This window comes from Oryctolagus cuniculus, chromosome 10 (assembly GCF_051225735.1).
Source record: "Oryctolagus cuniculus isolate XC-2025 breed Fujian yellow rabbit chromosome 10, ASM5122573v1, whole genome shotgun sequence".
Lineage (NCBI taxonomy): Eukaryota > Metazoa > Chordata > Mammalia > Lagomorpha > Leporidae > Oryctolagus > Oryctolagus cuniculus.
This window is the reverse complement of record NC_142876.1, coordinates 33,686,363-33,706,387: the sequence shown is the minus strand read 5'-3', so window position 1 is coordinate 33,706,387 and position 20,025 is coordinate 33,686,363. Positions and strand designations below refer to the sequence as shown.

Genomic DNA, 20,025 nt, shown 5'->3' with positions numbered 1-20,025 from the left:
AGACAGGATAAATGGATCAAAATACAGATTGTAGACGATGGAGGAGATGTGAAAGTCTTACTCATGACGCATTCTATATCCTGAGCAGGTGAATCCAAAGTGATAGAAAGTAAGACAGTTATTGACTAGGAACTTGGAGGAGAATTGAAAGGTTCGGAACTACTTAGAAAGGAAAGACTGTGAATTAGGAATAAGTAAATATTTTGCATAGCACTTATGAAAAATATATGATATTACAATATAGTAATAAAAATCCCACTGAGGTGTTTAAGTGGTATTCTCTGGGATGATAGGAGATCATCTTATATGAATTAAGAAACATGGATGATTTCTTGGTCTTGAGTAGGGAAATAAGTAACATTCCTCCCCCCTCCGAGTGTTTTTATTTGAGTGTATTTATATTGAATCTTCCCTAGGGAAAGAAGACACATAGGTTGACTGAATGAGTGAATGAGTACAAAATATAGGTATGTCCTAAAAAAGCTTTCACTCCAGGAGAATTTGGGTAAAGACAACACAAAAAATACAGCAAGTACTGTTTTTTTTTTTTTTAATTTAGAAATTTATTCTGTTTAATCCACAAGCTTTATACTGCTTTAATTTAAAATTAAAAAATAAATAAAAAACAAAATAGTGTAACCAAGACCCTATTTCATAGTCTGAGTCCTTCCAGCCTTTCAAATACAGGAACTTTGAAAGCTATATATACCAATTGGAAGGACAAGATAAACATATTATGGACCCATGACATTTCATAAAGTAAAATTTTATGGCTGGTGCCGTGGCTCACTTGGCTAATCCTCCACCTGCGGCGCTGGCACCCCGGGTTCTAGTCTAGTCCCTTTTGGGGCACCAGATTCTGTCCCAGTTTTTCCTCTTCCAGTCCAGCTCTCTGCTGTGGCCCTGGAAGGCAGTGGAGGATGGCCCAAGTGCTTGGGCCCTGCACCCACATAGGAGACCAGAAGGAAGCACCTGGCTCCTGGCTTCAGATCGGCAAAGTGCGCCAGCTGTAGTGGCCATTTGGGGGGTGAACCAACGGAAAAGGAAAACCTTTCTCTCTGTCTCTATCTCTCTCTCTAACTCTGCCTCTCAAAAAAAAATAAATAAAATAAAATTTTATATAACTGAAGGAACCTTTCTGGGACTAGTTAATTGCTTTATTCAAGAAAGAAAACAAACAAAGACCAACCCAGAACAGAATAGAATGAAATTACAGTGTTCCAAATCAACTTGTTCCACATGGCTAGAGACCCACAGTGTCCTGGCAAATGATATGGCTTTCCTTTCTCTTTGGAGAGCTCCAATCCTGATTCATTTCAGCAGAGCCTCCACAGGCAACAGGAAAGACTGTGACATTACAATACTCATTTATACTTTTGTGTAGTTCAACAGTGGTTTTATTTCTGGGCAAGCCTACAAACGATGAGGTTGGAAGCATAGCTTAAATGGGTGCTAATAGACTCAAACGAGAAAAAAGTTTAGAAAGAATTGAAAAAAAATGAAAGAAAAAAAGAGAGAGAGAGAGAGAGAGAGAGAGAGAAACCCCTTTGGAAATAGCCAGGGGTATTTAAAGGAACCATAAGAATGTCAACAATATTTAAACCTCCTATTTGAAAAAATAGATTTTTTTTGGCTTAAAATATTTCACTCTAAATGAATTTATGTCAGCTGTCAATGAAAAGAATGTCACTAATACACTGTGGACATCTTTTACAGTATAAATCCATGCCCCCTTTTTTTCATTGTGAACTTCAACCTAGCAATTATTAAACAAATGTTATAGTCTAAGCTCAAACACATTTTAGCAATTTTGAAATTGAATTGCGTACAAACCAAATAAAATTTATATCATAACAAACACTTTCACCTTGAAGCTTCCCCATGGATCTCAGGGCCTTTTCCCACAGATGTTTTTCTAGGTCCTCAAGGTTATCTTCAGCTTTCAATCTCCTTCTTGGGCTCCAGCGCTGCCTCTGCTTCTTCCTCTGCTGATGCGGTCACAGCATCAGCGATGGTTGCAGCCACTGCCTTCTTTCCCTTCTTGTGTTTTGTTTGTTTGTTTGTTTGTTTGTTTGTTTTGCTTCTTGTGCTTCTTAACCTATTTGTGTTTCTTTTTCTTCCCACCTCCTTCTTGATCTGCAGTTCTTGCCAGTGATGGGCTTGGTGTTGGTCTTTTTGACAGGTACTGCTGGTGTCCGGTTTGTAGAGGGCCACTGAGACCGGACAGGGCATGGAGGTGCTGGGGGATTTTTAGCTGCTGGCTCAGGAGATCCAGACCCCGATCGCGAGGATGAGACTCTCCTTACAGGCTGTGGGCTTGGAGAGGCGGTCTTTTTTTGTCTCTAGGCTCCGGAGTCCGGAAGACTCTTCCTAATAGGCTTAGTACTTGGAGATGGAGAACGCCTTCTTTGGGGTGAGGACGACAGTGCTCTCTCAGCACGGGCTCTCAGCAGGGTTGGAGGAGGTCTGAGGAACTCGAGGCCAAGGGGAAGGAGATGCCCTTCGTTTGCCTTCCTGGGAGGAGCGACTTGGGGAAGAGCGTTTCCTATCCTTGGATGACAAGGAAGGAGATGGTTTCTTGGCGACTGGGGAGCTTCCTAGTTTGGGAGGTGGAGAATGGGAGACTTGCCACTTTGGAGGGGGAGATGGCGATGCCCTTCGTTTTAGAGAAGGTGGGGGGAGCCGTCCTTTCCTTGGGAGGTGGAGAAGGGAAGTATCTCCTCTGTAGTGGAGGGCAGTACCTCCGGGGGGGAGGCGAGGTGAAGAAGTCCTTCTTGGGGCTGTGGTGTAGGAGACCTGCGCCATCGTGGGGAGGAGCGGGAGAAGCAGAACATGGCCCTCTGCCGGGTGGTGGGGAGGGACTTCGTCTACCACGAGGGGAAGTCTCTGTCTGGCACTTTGGCGTCAAGGGAGAGGCATTCCTGTGTGGGGAGCAACCCGGACTGGACTGAGTTACTGGAATTAAGACTTATTCTATGCATCTGCTCTCCCACAATATGGCGCTGAGAAGGGAGAGACGGCTTCTGCACAGCTGCCTCCAGTTCAACCAATAGGCAGCAGGACCTGCTCCTGATTGGAGGAGAGCAGCGTACTCGGCGTGTGGGCAGCCGAGTTAGGATTGGCGGAGGAGGACTATAAAGGAGGACAGAGACGGCATGCACCAGGAACATCTAAGGGGAACATCTATCTGAAGGAACACCTGTGCAGCCCCCGAGAGAGCCGGCCGGTGGTGTGCCGCTCCCCCGCGGAAGTGGGGAATGTGGCAGGGGGAACCGCCCTTCCACGGAGGTGGAAGGGACAGTAGCCAACCCGGGAAGAACCAGCAGCAAACCCGGGAAGGGCCGAGCAGACGAAAGAACAGCGCAGGGTCCTGTGTCGTTCCTCCACGAAGAGGGGGAGCGACATAATGGTGCCGTGACTCGGATATGAAGCCTAGGCAGGGTTTAGTGTTGCTCCTCCACGAAGAGGGGGAGCGGCATTCCTGGAAGGGAAATGTCTCTGCCGCCTGCCTACCTCAGCATTTTTCACATGGGATAGCGGGCCGCTCGTCTTCTGAGGAGGAAGAGGAGCCAGAGTTAGGTGAAGGCTACTGGTTCTGTAGTCTGCGCAGAACCTGCTGCAGCCATCTTGCCACCTTTGTCTTCTGGTTCAGATAATTCCACTTTTCTAGGTTTCAGGGCTGGTGAAGGAACTTTATGCTTTGTCACTGGAGTGCTCCCTGCAGACACAGAAACACGGCTTTTTCTCGTACGGTTTGACTGCTGGGTGTCAGGGAATGGCAAGTCTTTGGTGGTGGAGTTGCTGGAGGGGATGGCCTGTGCCCTCACTGTGGAGGACTCGCCGAAAGAGACAACCTGTGAGTTTTTTGAGGGGCACTGGATGTCCTTTTTGGAGGTTTCTTTGATGGCGACCGGGGATGCGATGAAGAGGATGATAAGCTACTTCCAGACAAGGGTGCTGACGATCGCCGTCGTCTTACTGGAGATCTATCTGCTCCTTCGGTGCCTTGGAGAAGGCATTCGTCTTGGAGAAGTTCTCCGAGGAGATGGTCGTCTTCTTGGGCTTCACCGCCTTCCAGGAGAGTATGGTCTGGATAGGGATCTATGGCGCCGTCTAGGTCAAGTGTGAGAAGGAGAGAGACCGGTCCGTGACCTTGATTTGGAAGGTGACCTTGGTGTGGTCTTCTCCTTTTCCTTTTTGGAACTTCTTTCCGGAGAAGGTTCGTTAGGTTCTGATACAGGTTTGGGCTTGGGAACTTTCAGGTCATCACTGTTAGAAGTGACCATTCTCTTTTATCTCTGTCGCTTTCTTTTTATTCCTATCCCTCTTATCTTTGTCTTCATCTTGCTTTTTCATAGATGCCAATTTTTATTCCTCGGTTTGTCTCTGTTTTATTTCTTCTTTCTTCAGTTCCAGGAAAGCAGAGGGGGATTCCAGCAATGTTTTCTTGTGCACTTAACAGCAGGGGCCACAATTCTCCCATAAATTCTCTAGGGTTTTTTCTATTCAAAAACCCAGTCAGGTTGATTTGTGTCAGTTTAGAGTCTGCATTCTTCACTTACAGCTGGTTGAATATAAACTCAAACACAACATCATCTTCAAACACAAGGATTTCCATTGCTCGTTTTGTCATCCAAGGCTTTTTACCTGCAAACTTACTGTGCTCATGGCCACCTTTTTTCCCTAGGCATTCTGCAAACTTCAGCTGCTTCAGTAGTTTCTTCTATTTGTTGCTAAACTGATTATCCTGTTCCACACTTGTTCTCCCTTAGAGTTATAAAAGGCTTTCCTTCCTCCAATTTCTCCTTTAAAAACATAGAAACTGTGAAGAACAAGCTCTGGGTAATGGAAAGAGCCAACGCGGAAGAATCCAGCACTCCATCTTTCCAGTATCCATTTTGCCAGTGTCCATCTTGCTGCCTCGCTTGGAGCTCACGCCCCAGCAAATACTGTTAAGAGTGATAATATAAGTGTTATAGAGCTCAAAAGGAAAATAATTAACTATAATGATCAGGAAATTTGATTTGATGGAGTAACATTGATAGACTTTTAGAAAGGCTAACAGAAGAGATATTTGTGGCTAAAAATGGTTTTTTTTTAATTTACATTATTTTTCTGTTTTTCACCTGTAATGTTAGAATTTTGAAAACTAAGTTTCCATAAAATGAGGTAAAAATATGTCTTCTTAGAGAACCTGAGTATTAAACAGCATGGTAAGTCCTGTAGGGAATGTTCATTCACAGGTGCATGCAAGCTGGAAATCTTTGTTGTGATTACAGTTGAAACCTAGGATCAGCCTTAAGACTGGGCACTTACATTGAGTGTCAACGATACTGTATGATCTTGGCTCTGAAATACAAAGGGGCAATCTGGACTTAAATATGAGAAAGGAGTAGCTGAAAGTGAGTTGGGTACCTGGAAGATGCATCCTGCTCTGAAAGTTATGTAGCCTTCAACAAGACTAAGTGGAGATTTTTGAAGCTAACTTTTCACCAGTATAATCTGTGATTCAGGTAAAAGCTAAGCCAAGTAAGAAAGAAGGAGCAAGAGTAAAAACATAATTTTCAGGGGTCAAAAACATAGAGGAAAGTAACTGTAGGTCACTGCAGCATTAAGAAGCCCTGGCAGGGGGAGGTGGAGGAAGAAATATGCCTTTTTAAAAATTCATGGATTAAGGGAATGGAGGAGGACTGGCAAACATTGTGGTAACTATAGAAAATAAGAAAGAAAAAAAAAAAACCACCCAGGGACAGAGAAACGATTTGGCATGTTCAAAATCCAATTAAGTCATGAAAACACCCTAGAAGGAAACAAGAATCCTGTCAGTCTTCCTGTTGTTGCCAAGAGAAAACTAACTTGGGTTACAACCTAGGTGCCTTAGCCTACTATACTAAGTAGATAAGTTGAATAAGCACTGAACTTAAGAATTAATGTGAGGATATTCAAGAATTGGAATAGGGGGCTGGTGCTGTGGTGTAGTGGGTAAAGCTGCTGCATGCAGTGCCAGCATCACTTATGGGCACCAGCTTGAATCCCGGCTGCTCCACTTCCCATCCACCTCTCTTCTATGGCCTGAGAAAGCAATGGAAAATGGCCCAAATCCTTGGGCCCCTGCACCTGGATGGGAGACCTGGAAAAGGTTCCTGCCTCCTTGCTTCAGATCGGCTCAGCTCTGGCCAACTGGGGAATGAACCAGTGGATGGAAGGTATGGAAATATTTTATCCTGATAGAATTATGTCTATGAAATGCGTGAACTCTGTTCTGGTTATATTAATAAAGATAAAAAAGTTAACAATTCCAAACCATTTCAACTAAAAGACATATAAAAATAAACCATTCCTTATTCTTTTTGGTATCTTTGTAAAGATTTTAAATGTTGGGATCAACATTGTGGTGCAACAGGTTAAGCTAACAACTGCAACACTGGCATCCCATATCAGAGTACCCTTTCAAGTCCTGTATACTCAGCTTCAGATCCAGCTTCCTGCTAATGCTCCTGGGAAAACAACAGAAGATGGCCCAAATACTTGGGCCCTTGCCACCCATTTGAGTGGCCTAGATAGAATTCCTGGCTCTTGGTTTTGGCCTGCTAAGCCCTAACTATTGAAGTCATTTGGGGAATGAATCAGCAGGTGAAAGATTCTGTGTGTGTGTGTGTGTCTGTCTTTCTATAAATCTGCCTTCCAAATAAACACATCTCCTTTCATTTTTAAAATTTTTTGAGATAACATATTTTAAAATTTATATTGTAGTCAATGGCTTACTGCTCCACTAAACACATCTGTAAAAAAATAATAGGTTTCAAGATGTAGTCAAGCTACCCAGCTCACTAAGCATCTGTTTCCTTACCTATGAGTTGGGCCTATTGCTAGCTCAAAGGATGGAGAAGATAAATTAATATAATGCCAGTAAACAGCTTTATAAATGGCACATTATAGTGATTTTTATAATAATTATTATTATTATAATTACACTTACCACCAATTTGAAATTTTCTTCTACTCTTTCCTATCTATACCTTATTGGTCCTTAAGCTAAATCCTCAGGCTCTCTTTCTTTTATCAATTTTATCACTTAGATATTCACCCTAACTTACATATTACATGAATCCAAATAATTTTCACAATCCAATAATACATTTTTATCCATAAACTATTTAATTATAGATGTTATTTTTCTGTTACTAAATAACAAGTGAATTACATGCAAGTAATGTGACTTTGTGTTAGACATATTTGGATTCTTCTCACAAGCTGTTATGAGAAAGGCACATCAGAACTATTTAATAAATGTGGTCTGATTGAATGTATTGCTTTTATCTATAAAGTGATTACTGTGTAGGCATTGCTAAGAATAATTAGATCTTATTGTCAACCCTCATGAATTCAGATTATTTCAGGGCAACATGCAATTGGAATTACTGAAAAAAATGATATTTCTTTTCTTTTTAAGAAATGCAATTCTCTTTCAATATGATAGACTCCTGTCTATACTGACCACATTAATAGAGTCAACTCAATCATTATTCCTATTTTAATTAAATTGACCAGAAATCTGGGAAAAGTGGGGGAAAACCAGCATCAATGCTGGGAGGTAATGTTATTCATATGGAAAAGCTGTTAAGGAATTTCTGCCTGATAAAGTGCCAAAAATCTTTAAATTTCTACTGTTGTTAAAGAGCACTGTAGTTAGGAAATAATTAGAATAAATCATGTCAAAACCTCAGTAACACCCATAATTTGGAATGGAGAAAGCAGTCACTAGGATTATCTTGACCAGCTGGCAGAAAACTAGCTAGGGAAAGAGACTTAACTTTGAAATGGTGCTTGTAAAGAACACAGCGTTATGACTTTGTAGAAGAGCTTCTTCCAAGAAAGGATAACCATTAAGCATTTGACAGAGACAAAACCCACCCAACAGGCCAAGCCCTTTTCTGCCAAGACCTGATGTTTGCATTGGCTAAGAAGTTGGGGGGGGGGGATGTATATTTCTCAGGAATCAACTCCATTGAGCAGCTTTTGTCTGGATCCTGTGGTTACAGAAGGCATAGAGTGAGTGCTGTAGAAGGGACCTGCAAAGCCTACAAATGCAGTATGAAATTGGTTGGCATGGTAGCAGGGCTGTATTATAGCAGGAAAAAAAAGGGAAGAGAAAAATAAAAACTCTATGAGAAAATGTACAGTACAGGAAGATTCTCCTGTAAAGATTTGGGGAAAATGGCCACAAGTATTCACTAAAGAGATGAAAAGAAAATGTTAGGCTATTTCAATCATAATAAAAAGATTCAAGGGGGCACTGTGGTGTAGTAGGCTAAGCTTCTCTACCTGTGGTGCTGGCATCCCATATGGGTGCTGGTTTGTATCCCTGCTGCTCTTCTTCCAATCTAGTTCTCTGCTGTGGCCTGAGAAAGCAGTGGGAGTTGGCCCAAGTCCTTGGGCCCCTGCACTTATGTGGGAGACCCAGAAGAAAAAGCTTCTGACTCCTCATTTCAGATCTATTTAGCTCCAGCTGTTGAGCCCATTTGGGAAGTGAACCAGTAGATGGAAGATCTCTCTCTTTATATCTCTGAATTTCAACTAAAAAAGTGAATTAAAAAAAAGAACCCTTCCCATTTGGGGAGTGAACCAGTAGATGGAAGATCTTACTCTCTGTCTCTGTTTCTGTCTGTCTGTCTGTCTCTCTCTCTCTCTGTAACTCTACCTTTCAAATAAATAAATATTTTTTTCATGACTGGTGCATAGGGAGATTACTGATGCCATAAACAGGAGTGTCAATTTGTAAAGTCAACAACAGGAGTCACTGTGCACTTACTCCTCATGTAGGATCTCTGTCCTTAATGTGCTGTACATTGAGACTTAATGCTATAACGAGTACTCAAACAGTATATTTCACTTTGTGTTTCTATGGGGGTGCAAACTGTTGAAATCTTTACTTAATGTATACTAAACTGATCTTCTGTTAAAAAAAAAAAAAAAAAAAGAAAAAGAAGAAATCATCAATTCCCAACTTGACTCTCACTGGGATTAAACATGATAATAGGTCTGATCTGATTTCATCATCATTTAAAAAATCATCTATTATTTTTCACTTTATGTTTCTGTATGGGAGCAAACTGTTGAAATCTTTACTTAATGTATGCTAAACTGATCTTCTGTATATAAAGAGAATTGAAAATGAATCCTCATGTGAATGGAAGGGGAGAGGGAGTGGGAAAGGGGAGGGTTGCGGGTGGGAGGGACATTATGTGGGGGAAGCCATTGTAATCCATAGGCCGTACTTTGGAAATTTATATTCATTAAATAAAAGTTAAAAAAATGTGAAAAAAAATGTAAAAGATTCAAGAAGGCAGAGTAAGCAATAGTAGAGAAGTCATCTGATACTATAAAAATTACACAGAAATAAAATAGTATTTGTGAAATTAAGGAGTGAGGAGAGGTAGATATTTTACCTAGCAATTAAGATGCCTTTGAGACCCCACATCCTATATCCAAATGCATCCAGGTTTGAGTCTTGGCTTTTATCTTTATTCCAACTTCCTCTTAATATACACCCTAGGAGGCAGCAAATGGTGAGCCAAGTACGTGGGTCCCTGTTAACTGCATGGGAGACCCCGACTCCTGACTTTGATCTGATCCAACCCCATATATTGTGGGCAATGAGGAGTGAACCAGCTGATGAGAGAGCTCTGTATTTCTCACTTCCCTCTCATAAATAAATATGTTGAGAAGGAAAGAAAGAAAACAGAATGAGGACAAAGTAAATAATGGGGAACAGAATAGAATGGGAAAAAAGATGAGAAAGGTAAAGAGTATACTCAGTATTTCCTGGTGATAATGAGAATCTTAGAAAGGCACAGCTAAACGGAATTGAAGCAATGACTCAGAATTGTACAAACAAGCCTATTTAGGCAGAAGAAATGCTTATATCTGAGTCTGAAGTTTACTCTGCAATAAGAAATATTGAACAAAAAAGAGAAGAAAATCAAGATACAAACTTTAATTTTTAAAAAAATTTCATAATGGAAAGAAAATCACAAAACAAGAAATGTGTACAGTAAATGATAACAATGATCATAATAATTCATAAAGATTCACCAGATTTTTTTTGCATCAATAAATCCAAAAGAGGATTACTATTTTAGTATTTCCACAGGTTTTGTTTTCTTCAAAAGTATTTAATTAATTAACTAGTTCATTTATTTGATCTGAAAGACAGACACAGAGAGAAAACCCACAACAGCCAAGACAAGCCAGACCAAAGCTAGGAGATAGGAAGTTCATAGGGATCTCCCATGTGGACAGCGGGAAAACAGTATACAAGCCATCATTTGCTGCCTCTCAGGTATATTAGCATAAAGCTAAATTGAAAGCAGCGGTAGAACTAGATCCCAGGCACTCAATATGGGATCTGGGCATTCCAAACAGTGGCTTAACCTGCTGCACCAGAAAGCCAATCCCTTGTCCACAGGCTTTGGAAGAGATGTGATTGTATCCAAAACATTCATCATGTAGTTCACATCTGAGAGAAACAAGATGGTCTTTCACATTCAAAGTTTTTTTTTTCTTTCTTTTTTTTTTTTTTTGACAGGCAGAGTGAACAGTGAGAGAGAGAGACAGAGTGAAAGGTCTTCCTTTGCCGTTGGTTCACCCTCCAATGGCCGCCGCGCTGCGGCCGGCGCACCGCGCTGATCCGATGGCAGGAGCCAGGAGCCAGGTGCTTTTCCTGGTCTCCCACGGGGTGCAGGGCCCAAGCACCTGGGCCATCCTCCACTGCACTCCCTGGCCATAGCAGAGAGCTGGCCTGGAAGAGGGGCAACCGGGACAGAATCCGGCGCCCCAACCGGTACTAGAACCCGGTGTGCTGGCGCCGCAAGGAGGAGGATTAGCCTAGTGAGCCGCGGCGCCGGCCTCACATTCAAAGTTTTAAAATACATCATGTACCTTCACTTTGCTGAAAACAATTATGAGACGGTACAATTTAGTATTTTGAAAGAAAGAATAATAGAGAACTCATGAGTGGAACATCATATATTAAATGCAGATCTGGTAATCAATAGTAAATTAATATGCCAAAATTATTTCTACAAATCATACTATATAATACATTCTTTCATTTTAGTTCTGAAATCTAACATAATATAAACAAAAACTGTAAGTTGTATGATAAGAAGAAAAGAAAAAAAGGAGATAAAAGTATTATATCATATTTCCATATTATACACATTATTAGTATACAATTAATACTAGTATTCATTTATATTAAGAATGAATATAATCTGTGGTGTCACATATTGGGAATATGTCAGTTCTCCCTTGATTGATATTGACCATTAAAGCAATTCAAAGTATATGCTATGAGCATATACAAGTAGTTTTGAAACACAGTTGTATTGAGGATGAACTTGTCTTGTGAAATATTAAAAAGAAAACAAAGTCATTCACAGGCTCTGGCACACAATAATGAAAAAATATTTTAAATGTGCAGAAAACATAGTTATAATTTATTATGAGACAAAACTACCAATTGAAAAAAAGAATGAATCATTCAAGTTAATTCTGCATAATTAATAATACAAACTTAAAAATAGCAAATTAGGAACATTTTCCATATATATACCTAAGGAACTAATATTATTAATAGATAAACAGCCTGTGAAAATCATATGTAAGAAAGAAACAGAAAAATGAATTGACTTCTCTTCTTCATTAGTGGGGCCCTCCCTGTCTGTTTGGAGCACAGATCCCTTGTAAATGCCAGCTTTGAAAGTCTTCAACACCCTGGGAAGCACATCCAGTATCTTCTTCCACTAAACTAAAAGGTTTTTTGTAGACATCGTCCTTTCCTCGATTGTTCTCCCTAGATCCTAAATCCTTACACAAAGACTGACTCAGATATAAATTAATACATTCTGTATTTTTAGGAAGAAAATGAATAAGAATCCACAAATCAGTTTGTGGAAATTATGATTAAATAAATTAAAATGTCATATTTTACCAGCAAATTGCATATCTAAACAATTAAATGATAAGTGATGATGCTCACAGTTGATATGTACAGAGTATGTAAATGAACACTTTTCTACCACTCTTTGGAATTAAAATTGTTACAACTTCTGTAGATACCAGCTAGAAGCATGTAACTAAAGGTGTATGTGCACACTTGGAGCCAGTAATGTACCTGTATGAATATTTCTGCAGAATAATCAGTAATCAATAATATCTTCAATTTTCCCGTTTGGATGGTTACCACATCAGGGCTTCCTTGTAAAGTCATTTGAATGTTCAAATTAAGTTATTGGTTAAATAAAATAAGCTCTATTATTGTCACACAATATTCAATGTGAGTTTGTAGACTATTTAATATGTAATGATTTTCACATATTTTTCAAAGTATGGATGATAACATATAATGAAATAAGCTCATTAACTAACAGCAATACAGAAGTGACAACTTTATTGTAATGACCAAAATGTTTATCAATTTCCTAGTACATTAGTAAAAGTAAGATATAGAAGAGATCCTTAGGCCTTCCTGAATTGAAATGAATGGTGATACACAGTGTGTCACCTGCTGACATGTTTTTAAAGCATATTATATATCCTTTAGGACAGTTGCTTCTCTTAGAGAAGTTAAGCATTCCCCTTGCATTTTTCCTTTGAACAATTGATTTGTCTATGAGGTAAAAACAACTCATATTTAAATAATGAGCTCAGGGTAATCGAGTCCAAGAGGAGGCACTTTACGAGGGCCAGAGCTGAAAGTCCGTTTCTTTGAGCAAGGGAGTATTTCATAATATTTGGCTTGGAAGACCCAGCATTATTAAAACCTAAGTTCCACACACAGGAGAAAAACTTCTGAAAAGCCCAAGGGGAGAGAAGAGAATTTATTTACTCAGTTATCTATCTATTTATTTACTTACAGTCATCAATATTTTTGTTTGTGGTTGGTAGCCTCTGGAAACATGTTCTTGTTTTGTCTGTTTTATTTTGTTTTCTTGTTTTGAAAGTGACAAAATCTTTCAGGAAAGATCCAAGGAAATACCGTCTATCATTAAAATGCACAGTTATCTAGCACTTCTCCTTCTCCCTCATCCCATGGCAAATCTCATCCCCCACCACTCAATAAAATAATTTTTCAGAGCTTAAGGTAATTATTTTCTTCCTTTAACTACATATCAAATAAAAATCACTGGAGATTTATGTTATTCTAAACAATTTATAAGAATGTCCATCTGACTGTACTTCCCAGGAAAAAGGATTGGACCATTTTTATAAATGATTTATTATTGTTTTCTTCTGCAGGCATCAACAAATGAGGCAGAAAAATCAAAGCTAATTAACTAAAAAGTAATCCATTTTTTCTCTAAAACAAATCTGTGCATATATTTTATGTACTATTGTGTTTTGTGTGTTTATAGGACTTTGTATTCTATATGGGAGGATATGAATATGGATGTACAACATTCATTTCTAAAAATTCTATTCTCACTCATCTCATGTTTGAAGATGTGACTATAAAAGGTACTAAATGGAAAACAGGAAAGCACGCCAACAACCGGCTGATGGGAGACATCTGAAAGAAATTAGACACATTTTCAGGAGTACTTTTCCACTCCATCCTTATGCCCCTGGCTAGCGTGTTCTTTGTACACTGAATTCCAGCTTTGGAGAAGCTGCCAGACACGCAGGACCAATGCATGGGCCTCATGCCTCCTTAGTTGATCAGATACAGCCGGGGAGAGACTTAGGCCCCACCCCCACCATGACTGTGTGAGGCACTCATTCTAGTCCTATCATATGCATACAAATACACACATATTCATATACAAGTTTATTCACATGCTTTAGGTAACGGGGCACTGAGGTGGGGAGAGAAGTTGTCAGGATTTTAAGAGAAAAATAATCTAAAATCAATGGTACAAAGGGTAGGTACAGAGCTTCCTAAACAACAGAATCATCTATGGACTCAAAGCTTGTCCTTGGATGAGCTCTGTGTCCTGCTTCGATGTCTTCTCTTTGCTTCTATTCCCCTACATCCAACAGCCTCTCCTGCTTTGTCAGGCTAACCAGACTCCCTTTAAAAAGCAGATATTCTTCTCATTTAAGAAACACCTTTAAACTTGCATTTCTCTGAGATGCTTGCAGTCCAGGAGGAGTCTAACTGCCACTTGTCTACATGATCTCACACCTTGGATTCCCAACCTTATCTTGCTCTTCTTTGCCCTGCTTGACAGAGCACAGACCCTCACCTTACCTTATGTCCCAGACCCCCTTGTCAGTTGTTTCAGGCTGGCTTCGCCCCAGGTAGCACTGGTGGGAAACTGCAGAACAGGAAGGGAGAAGGGAAAATCAAAGGTGTTTCTTTTATCATGTTGGCAACTCTTAGAGTTGCTGTGTCTCCTTGCTAGCCCTGAATCCATCATGGCGATGCCTCTTGCGGAGCTTCTACTTATTGTAGGTGATTCCAGCTTCTGGGTTCTGGTGACACTTCTTTCTTTGTCCACCCCTCGGGCTGGGTGGGACAGTTACACATCCCATAATGACCTTATAGTCTCTCAATTATCCTTTCAGCAATTATAACACACTCAAAACTACCTATCAATATTAATGTCTTATATTAATGTCTTACATTTAACTACCTCAGATAGACTGTGTTCTGTTCTGTTAGCAGACCCTGGCTGACAAAAGGAAAAGAACACCAACTATAGGACCACCAGAAGTCAGCTTCTGACTGTAGGAATTGAAACTGCTTTATTTAAACATTGTGTTTCCTAACAACACCAAGACACTGCTTTTTTCTTTCTTTTTTTATTATTTTATTTATTTGAAAGAGAGTTACAGAGAGGTTGAGCCAGAGAGAGAGAGAGAGAGAAGTCTTCCATTCCACTGGTTCACTCTCCAAATGACTCCAATGGTCAGAGCTGAGCTGATCCAAAGCCAGGAGCCAGGAGTTTATTCTGGGTCTCCCACGTGGGTGCAGCAGCCCGAGGAGTTGGGCTATCTTCTACTGCTTTCCCAGGCCATAGCAGAGAGCTGGATCGGAAGTGGAGCAGTCAGGACTCGAACCGCTGCTCATGTAGGATGCCAGTGCTGAAAGCTGGGGCTTTAACCCACTGCCCCACAGCCGCAGTCCTGACACTGCTTTTTCTACTCCATAGTGTTCATCCCACATAATTTGCTTGCCTAAAATCTCAACTTTCTTGAGACATATAGATAAGTACATGATATTTGTAGTAGATCATTTCATAGCTGCCTGGATCTAACATATTTCTTCAAGTCTGAATCACCCACCACCCACCAAACATGGTATATACCTTTCCTGATGAACTCAACTGAGAAGACAGATGTGGAATCACTGTAAACTATATAACTCTATTTATAATGAGATATATAAGGTGATTTACAAATCTGTCCACAGTGGAACATTTTGTACATACATCAATGATGTTTTAATAAGCAATTTTTCCTGAGGCTACTGACTTCTTATGAGTACTAAAAGTGGTTATTATAATTAGTTTATCAAAATAGAAAAAAAGAAGTCCTACAGCTATGTTAAGAAAAATTTGGAGGAGGTTTTATGTCTGGCTTAGTTCTCAAATAATTCAAAATAGATAAGTGAGCTGTTCAGTAAATAAACAGGGTGCCCTTGTCTAAAAAGATACAGAAAAGATTCATTTTTAGTTCAATGTAGGATTCTTGGTTATTTCTAGTACACTATGCACTTGGCAGGCATTGTTTGGCTGGATAGCACATAAGAACCCTAAAATAAATAAAATGAGATCACATTTTCTGAAGGATTTTAAGCATCTTTCAAAAATGCTATATAGAACTAAACCAAATCCATAACGATGAACATATTTGCAATTAAAAGAACCCTGGAATTGAACACACAAAATTGATGGTCTAGTATAGTATTCAGCTAATATTCCAATAATGCCTTGGAAGAAAACGTTCCAAAACTCAGTGGCTTACACCAACAAACATCTATCTTTTTCTCATTGTAAGATTGGCAGGTTGGCTGGAGCTCTGCTCAGCTTGGTTTCAGTCTAGAGATTGGTCTCAGATCTCTTCCATGGGTCTTCTTATGTTTCTTGTGCCAGTGAGTACTCCTCGTGTGTTGTCTTGGTGAATGACAGGGTTTTAAGAGGATGACTAGAAACACATGGTAAATATTGAGATTTCAGGCCTAAATAGATTGACTGACACTTCTGTCCACATTACACTGGTCAATAAGCATCATATGATCAAATTCAACATGAATGGAACATGGTACACTCTGTCTACTCCAGTGGATGTTATCACAGAGTTTCATAGCAGAGGATAAAGAAGTACAAGTCTAACAAATGGAGGAACCAAGACTTATGAACAAAGATTCAAAATACCATAATTTGTTCAACACTAGTTGTTCTATAGAATTTCAGAAGTTTACCTCTTTTTTCATAAAAATTAAGAAATTTGATTCGATCAAACCTAACATCTTCATTAATTTATAATGGGTGATAAATTCACCTCTATGATTTGTACACTTTGGTATTATATAATAATAAAGTTGTATTCATGTAATGAATTAAAGTAATAGCATTGTACTGGAAGATATTCCTTCAGAGAATAAAGATTTAAAGGTCTCTAATTATGAGTTATATGCCTAAATGATATTAATTCCACAAGAATTATTTTCACTTACTAAAACTCTTCTGGGAAAAATTCACTTAGAAACATTTGTTAACTGATACATTTCATTTACTACAATGAGGCCATATTTTGATTAATTAGACATGCCACTATTTTAGATGGCCCCACACTACAATTTGCTCCCATTTTCAAGGGCTGATGTACAGAAATTTCTTTTCTCTCTTACGGAGACAGCTGGGCCTGGCACAATACTCAGAGGTTTGTATGAGATCAGGACATCTGGTTCCCAGTTCTGGTTCTGCCATCTAACAGTCATGTGCCTGTGGACAAACTAATGGTTTTTTGCCCTTCTCCTTGTGCAAATATGGAGGAGTCACAGCTGAAGAACTTCACTCAGAGAATTAAAAAAAAATGATCAAAGGAAATTTCACATGTAAAAGGACTTGGACAAACTAACCCTAAACACATTCAACAGTTTCATAGCAAGAGGTTGTTTTAATTGACTCTATTAGTATTTCAGTGTGTTTGGATCAATAGTTTAAGATACAACTTTTGTTGGAATGATAATTTCTTATATTCACAGATCCAAAGAGAGGAAGCTGCACATCCTGTCTCAGATAGGGGATTGAAAGACATAACAATTATCAGGATTACTCCCAGGCAGAGAAAGAGAGGTAATGCTGGGAAAGCAGTTTTTGTGATTTCTGTAACAAGGAACAAGTGAGGCAAGGTAAACACTTTAGGATTAAGGTTGTAAACAATTTTAGGGATATTGAAAATGTCCCTATTTTTCTGGCACCTGAACCTGTGGTGATTAGGACAGGTGTATACTCAGAGTCCATCAAAGGAGGTGATTGGGAGTGTGGACTCTGCATTTAAAAAGCGCACTCTCAGGGGGAAGAGGACCCCTGAGGAGGGGGGATCATGAGGGAAGCAGGAGACCCACATGACTCAGCACATTATTTTGTTGTCCGGAACAAGGTGTGGCTGACAATGCATGCAGGGTGGATATGAAAGCATCATGTACAGTAGTGAGAGACTATGATGAACATTGGACATCATTGTTGTATCCTTCCTACAACAATCTTCTAGAGGCCATATGGTTGGAAACACAGGAATTAATGACATATTTATCCATATCTTCAGAAGATATCTACAACCTAACAGCATTCTTTAAAGTCCTCCACCTACTAAACATCTGCTAATTGTTACACAGTCATTTTCTGAGTGTAAGTTCTAAAATGGAGCCAGATTCTCTATCTTAAATGTATAAAGGAAATAACAATCAAAACTGGAGATGGGGAAAAACCTTCATAATCATGTATTTTCCTGAAGAAGGTGCTCTGAGGAGGCAACATGGACAACCCAGAGCCAAAGAACAGAGCTGTGGTAGCTAACTGAAAACATGAACTTGGGGGAAAATCTGAGGCTTACATTCTAGTCCACGCTTAACCACAACAGGCCAAAGTAATTTATTAAGTACTGATTGTTGTATTCATCTCTTAAAAGCCTTTCTTTGTCCTCAGGATACAATCTATCCATCTTGGAATATTTTAGAAGTTATTTTGTATTCTGCCCAACCACCACACCAGTTTACCAGTCCAGTCTCTGACTTGTCTTGTATTCCAAATATTGTCCATGAAAAATTCTAATATAACTATGCATTTCCCTGGAAAAGTCACGGTGCTTCAATGTGCTTACTTCCTGAGATTGCCGTGAGCTTCCTTTTCTTTCTTTGGCTTACCCTGCTAACTCAATTTAGAGTGTTGCTGATTCTTTGGACCTGAGCTTAGATGTCTTTTCCTTAGTGAGCAAGTCTGGGTCTTCCCCTTAGTTAGATTTGATGTATGGTATGAAAAGCTGGATGTAGCTCCTTGGCTTAGAGAGTAAAGCTGCCACCTGCAGTGCTGGAATCTCATATGTACACAAGTTTGAATCCCAGCTGCTCCACTTCCAATCCAACTCTCTGCTAATGGCTTGGGAAAGCAGCAGAAGATTACCGAAGGCCTTGGGCCCCTGCATTCCCTTGGAAGACCTGGAAGAAGCTCCTGGCTCCTGGTTTCGGATCAGTGCAGCTCTGGCTGTTATGAACATTTTGGAAGTAAACCAACTGATGGATGACCTCTTTCTCTCTCTCTCTCTCTCTCTCTCTCTCTCTCTCTGCCTTTCAAACAAATAAATAAATCTTAAAAAAAAAAAGCTGGATGCAGTTTACAAATGAGCTGAGGCTTAATTGCCCACTTACTAGTTTCCAAGAGACTACATGACTCATGAAAGTAACTGTGTAGTCCCAAACAAGAAAACCTTGATTTTGATATTGTACAAGTCACTAAGTAGTAGCCAGGGTTGTGGCACAGCTGGTTAAGACTCTGCTTGCAATGTCAACCTCCCATTTTGGAGTGAGGTGCTCCACTTTCAACTCAGCTCCCTGGTAATAAGCTTGGGAAAAGCAGCAGATGACGGTCTAAGTACTTGGGTCCCTGATAACCACATGGGAGACCTGGATGGAATTCCAGACTCCTGGCTTTGGTCTGGCCCAGCTCCAGGCTGTTGAAGCCATTTGAGGGAGTGAACCAGGGAACCATCAAATGGAATTCCTTTTCTCTCTCTTTCTCTCTCTCTCTCTCTCTCTCTCTCTCTCATTCTGCCTTTTGAATAAATAAATGCATATTTTTTAAACAAAATCACTGTCATTCACTCCAGAAAAAATTCTGGGTCCTGGGGCTTAAATAAATACCTCTGTACTGCCTTTCTAGTTGTGTATTTGTCGTTAGTTTATGCAGGTATCTCCATTATTCTTCAAGTTTCTAAAGGACAGAAACTATAAAGAATTTATCTTTGTGTCTTTAATTTCAAACAGAATAGTAAAATTTAGATACTCACAGGTCATACCTATCATCATCATCATAATAATAATTATGATAAGTGCTTTTGGAAAGATGAACAAATAAATGAACATAAGATACAATATGTTAATGGGGCAGCTGTTGATATATATTATTCTATACCTCCCTTTCAGAGTTGTTTTCCAGCTACCAAGATAAAGAATTTGTCCAGAAAAATGAGCAACAATGAGCAAAATAAACAAGGTATTATTTTAAAAACAAAAAGAAAATGGGGACTACAGAACATAATTTCTTTTTTGATGTTCACTGGACCTCACAAGTTAAAGCTCCTGGTACCAAAGCTATGAAATATTAATTGCTACTTTTTTGAAAGACAGTTATGTGAACTGATTATTTCTTGCAATGACCAGAAAATAAATGTGATATCAAGGTAATGCTAGCCAGAGCTATGGTAAGGACACAAAGTCTGAAGTCTAAGATGACGAATATCACTGGGTGATTAGGGCATGGGTGTCACAATGAAATAAAAAGCATATATGAGTACGCT

The 20,025-nt window shown here is 39.6% G+C and overlaps 1 pseudogene; it reads right to left on the bottom strand.

Moving 5' to 3' along the window:
• The window catches only part of LOC100358259 (serine/arginine repetitive matrix protein 1 pseudogene), a 108,131-nt pseudogene extending 103,845 nt beyond the window's left edge, over window positions 1–4,286 (bottom strand).
• Window positions 4,287–20,025: the final 15,739 nt, after the last annotated feature.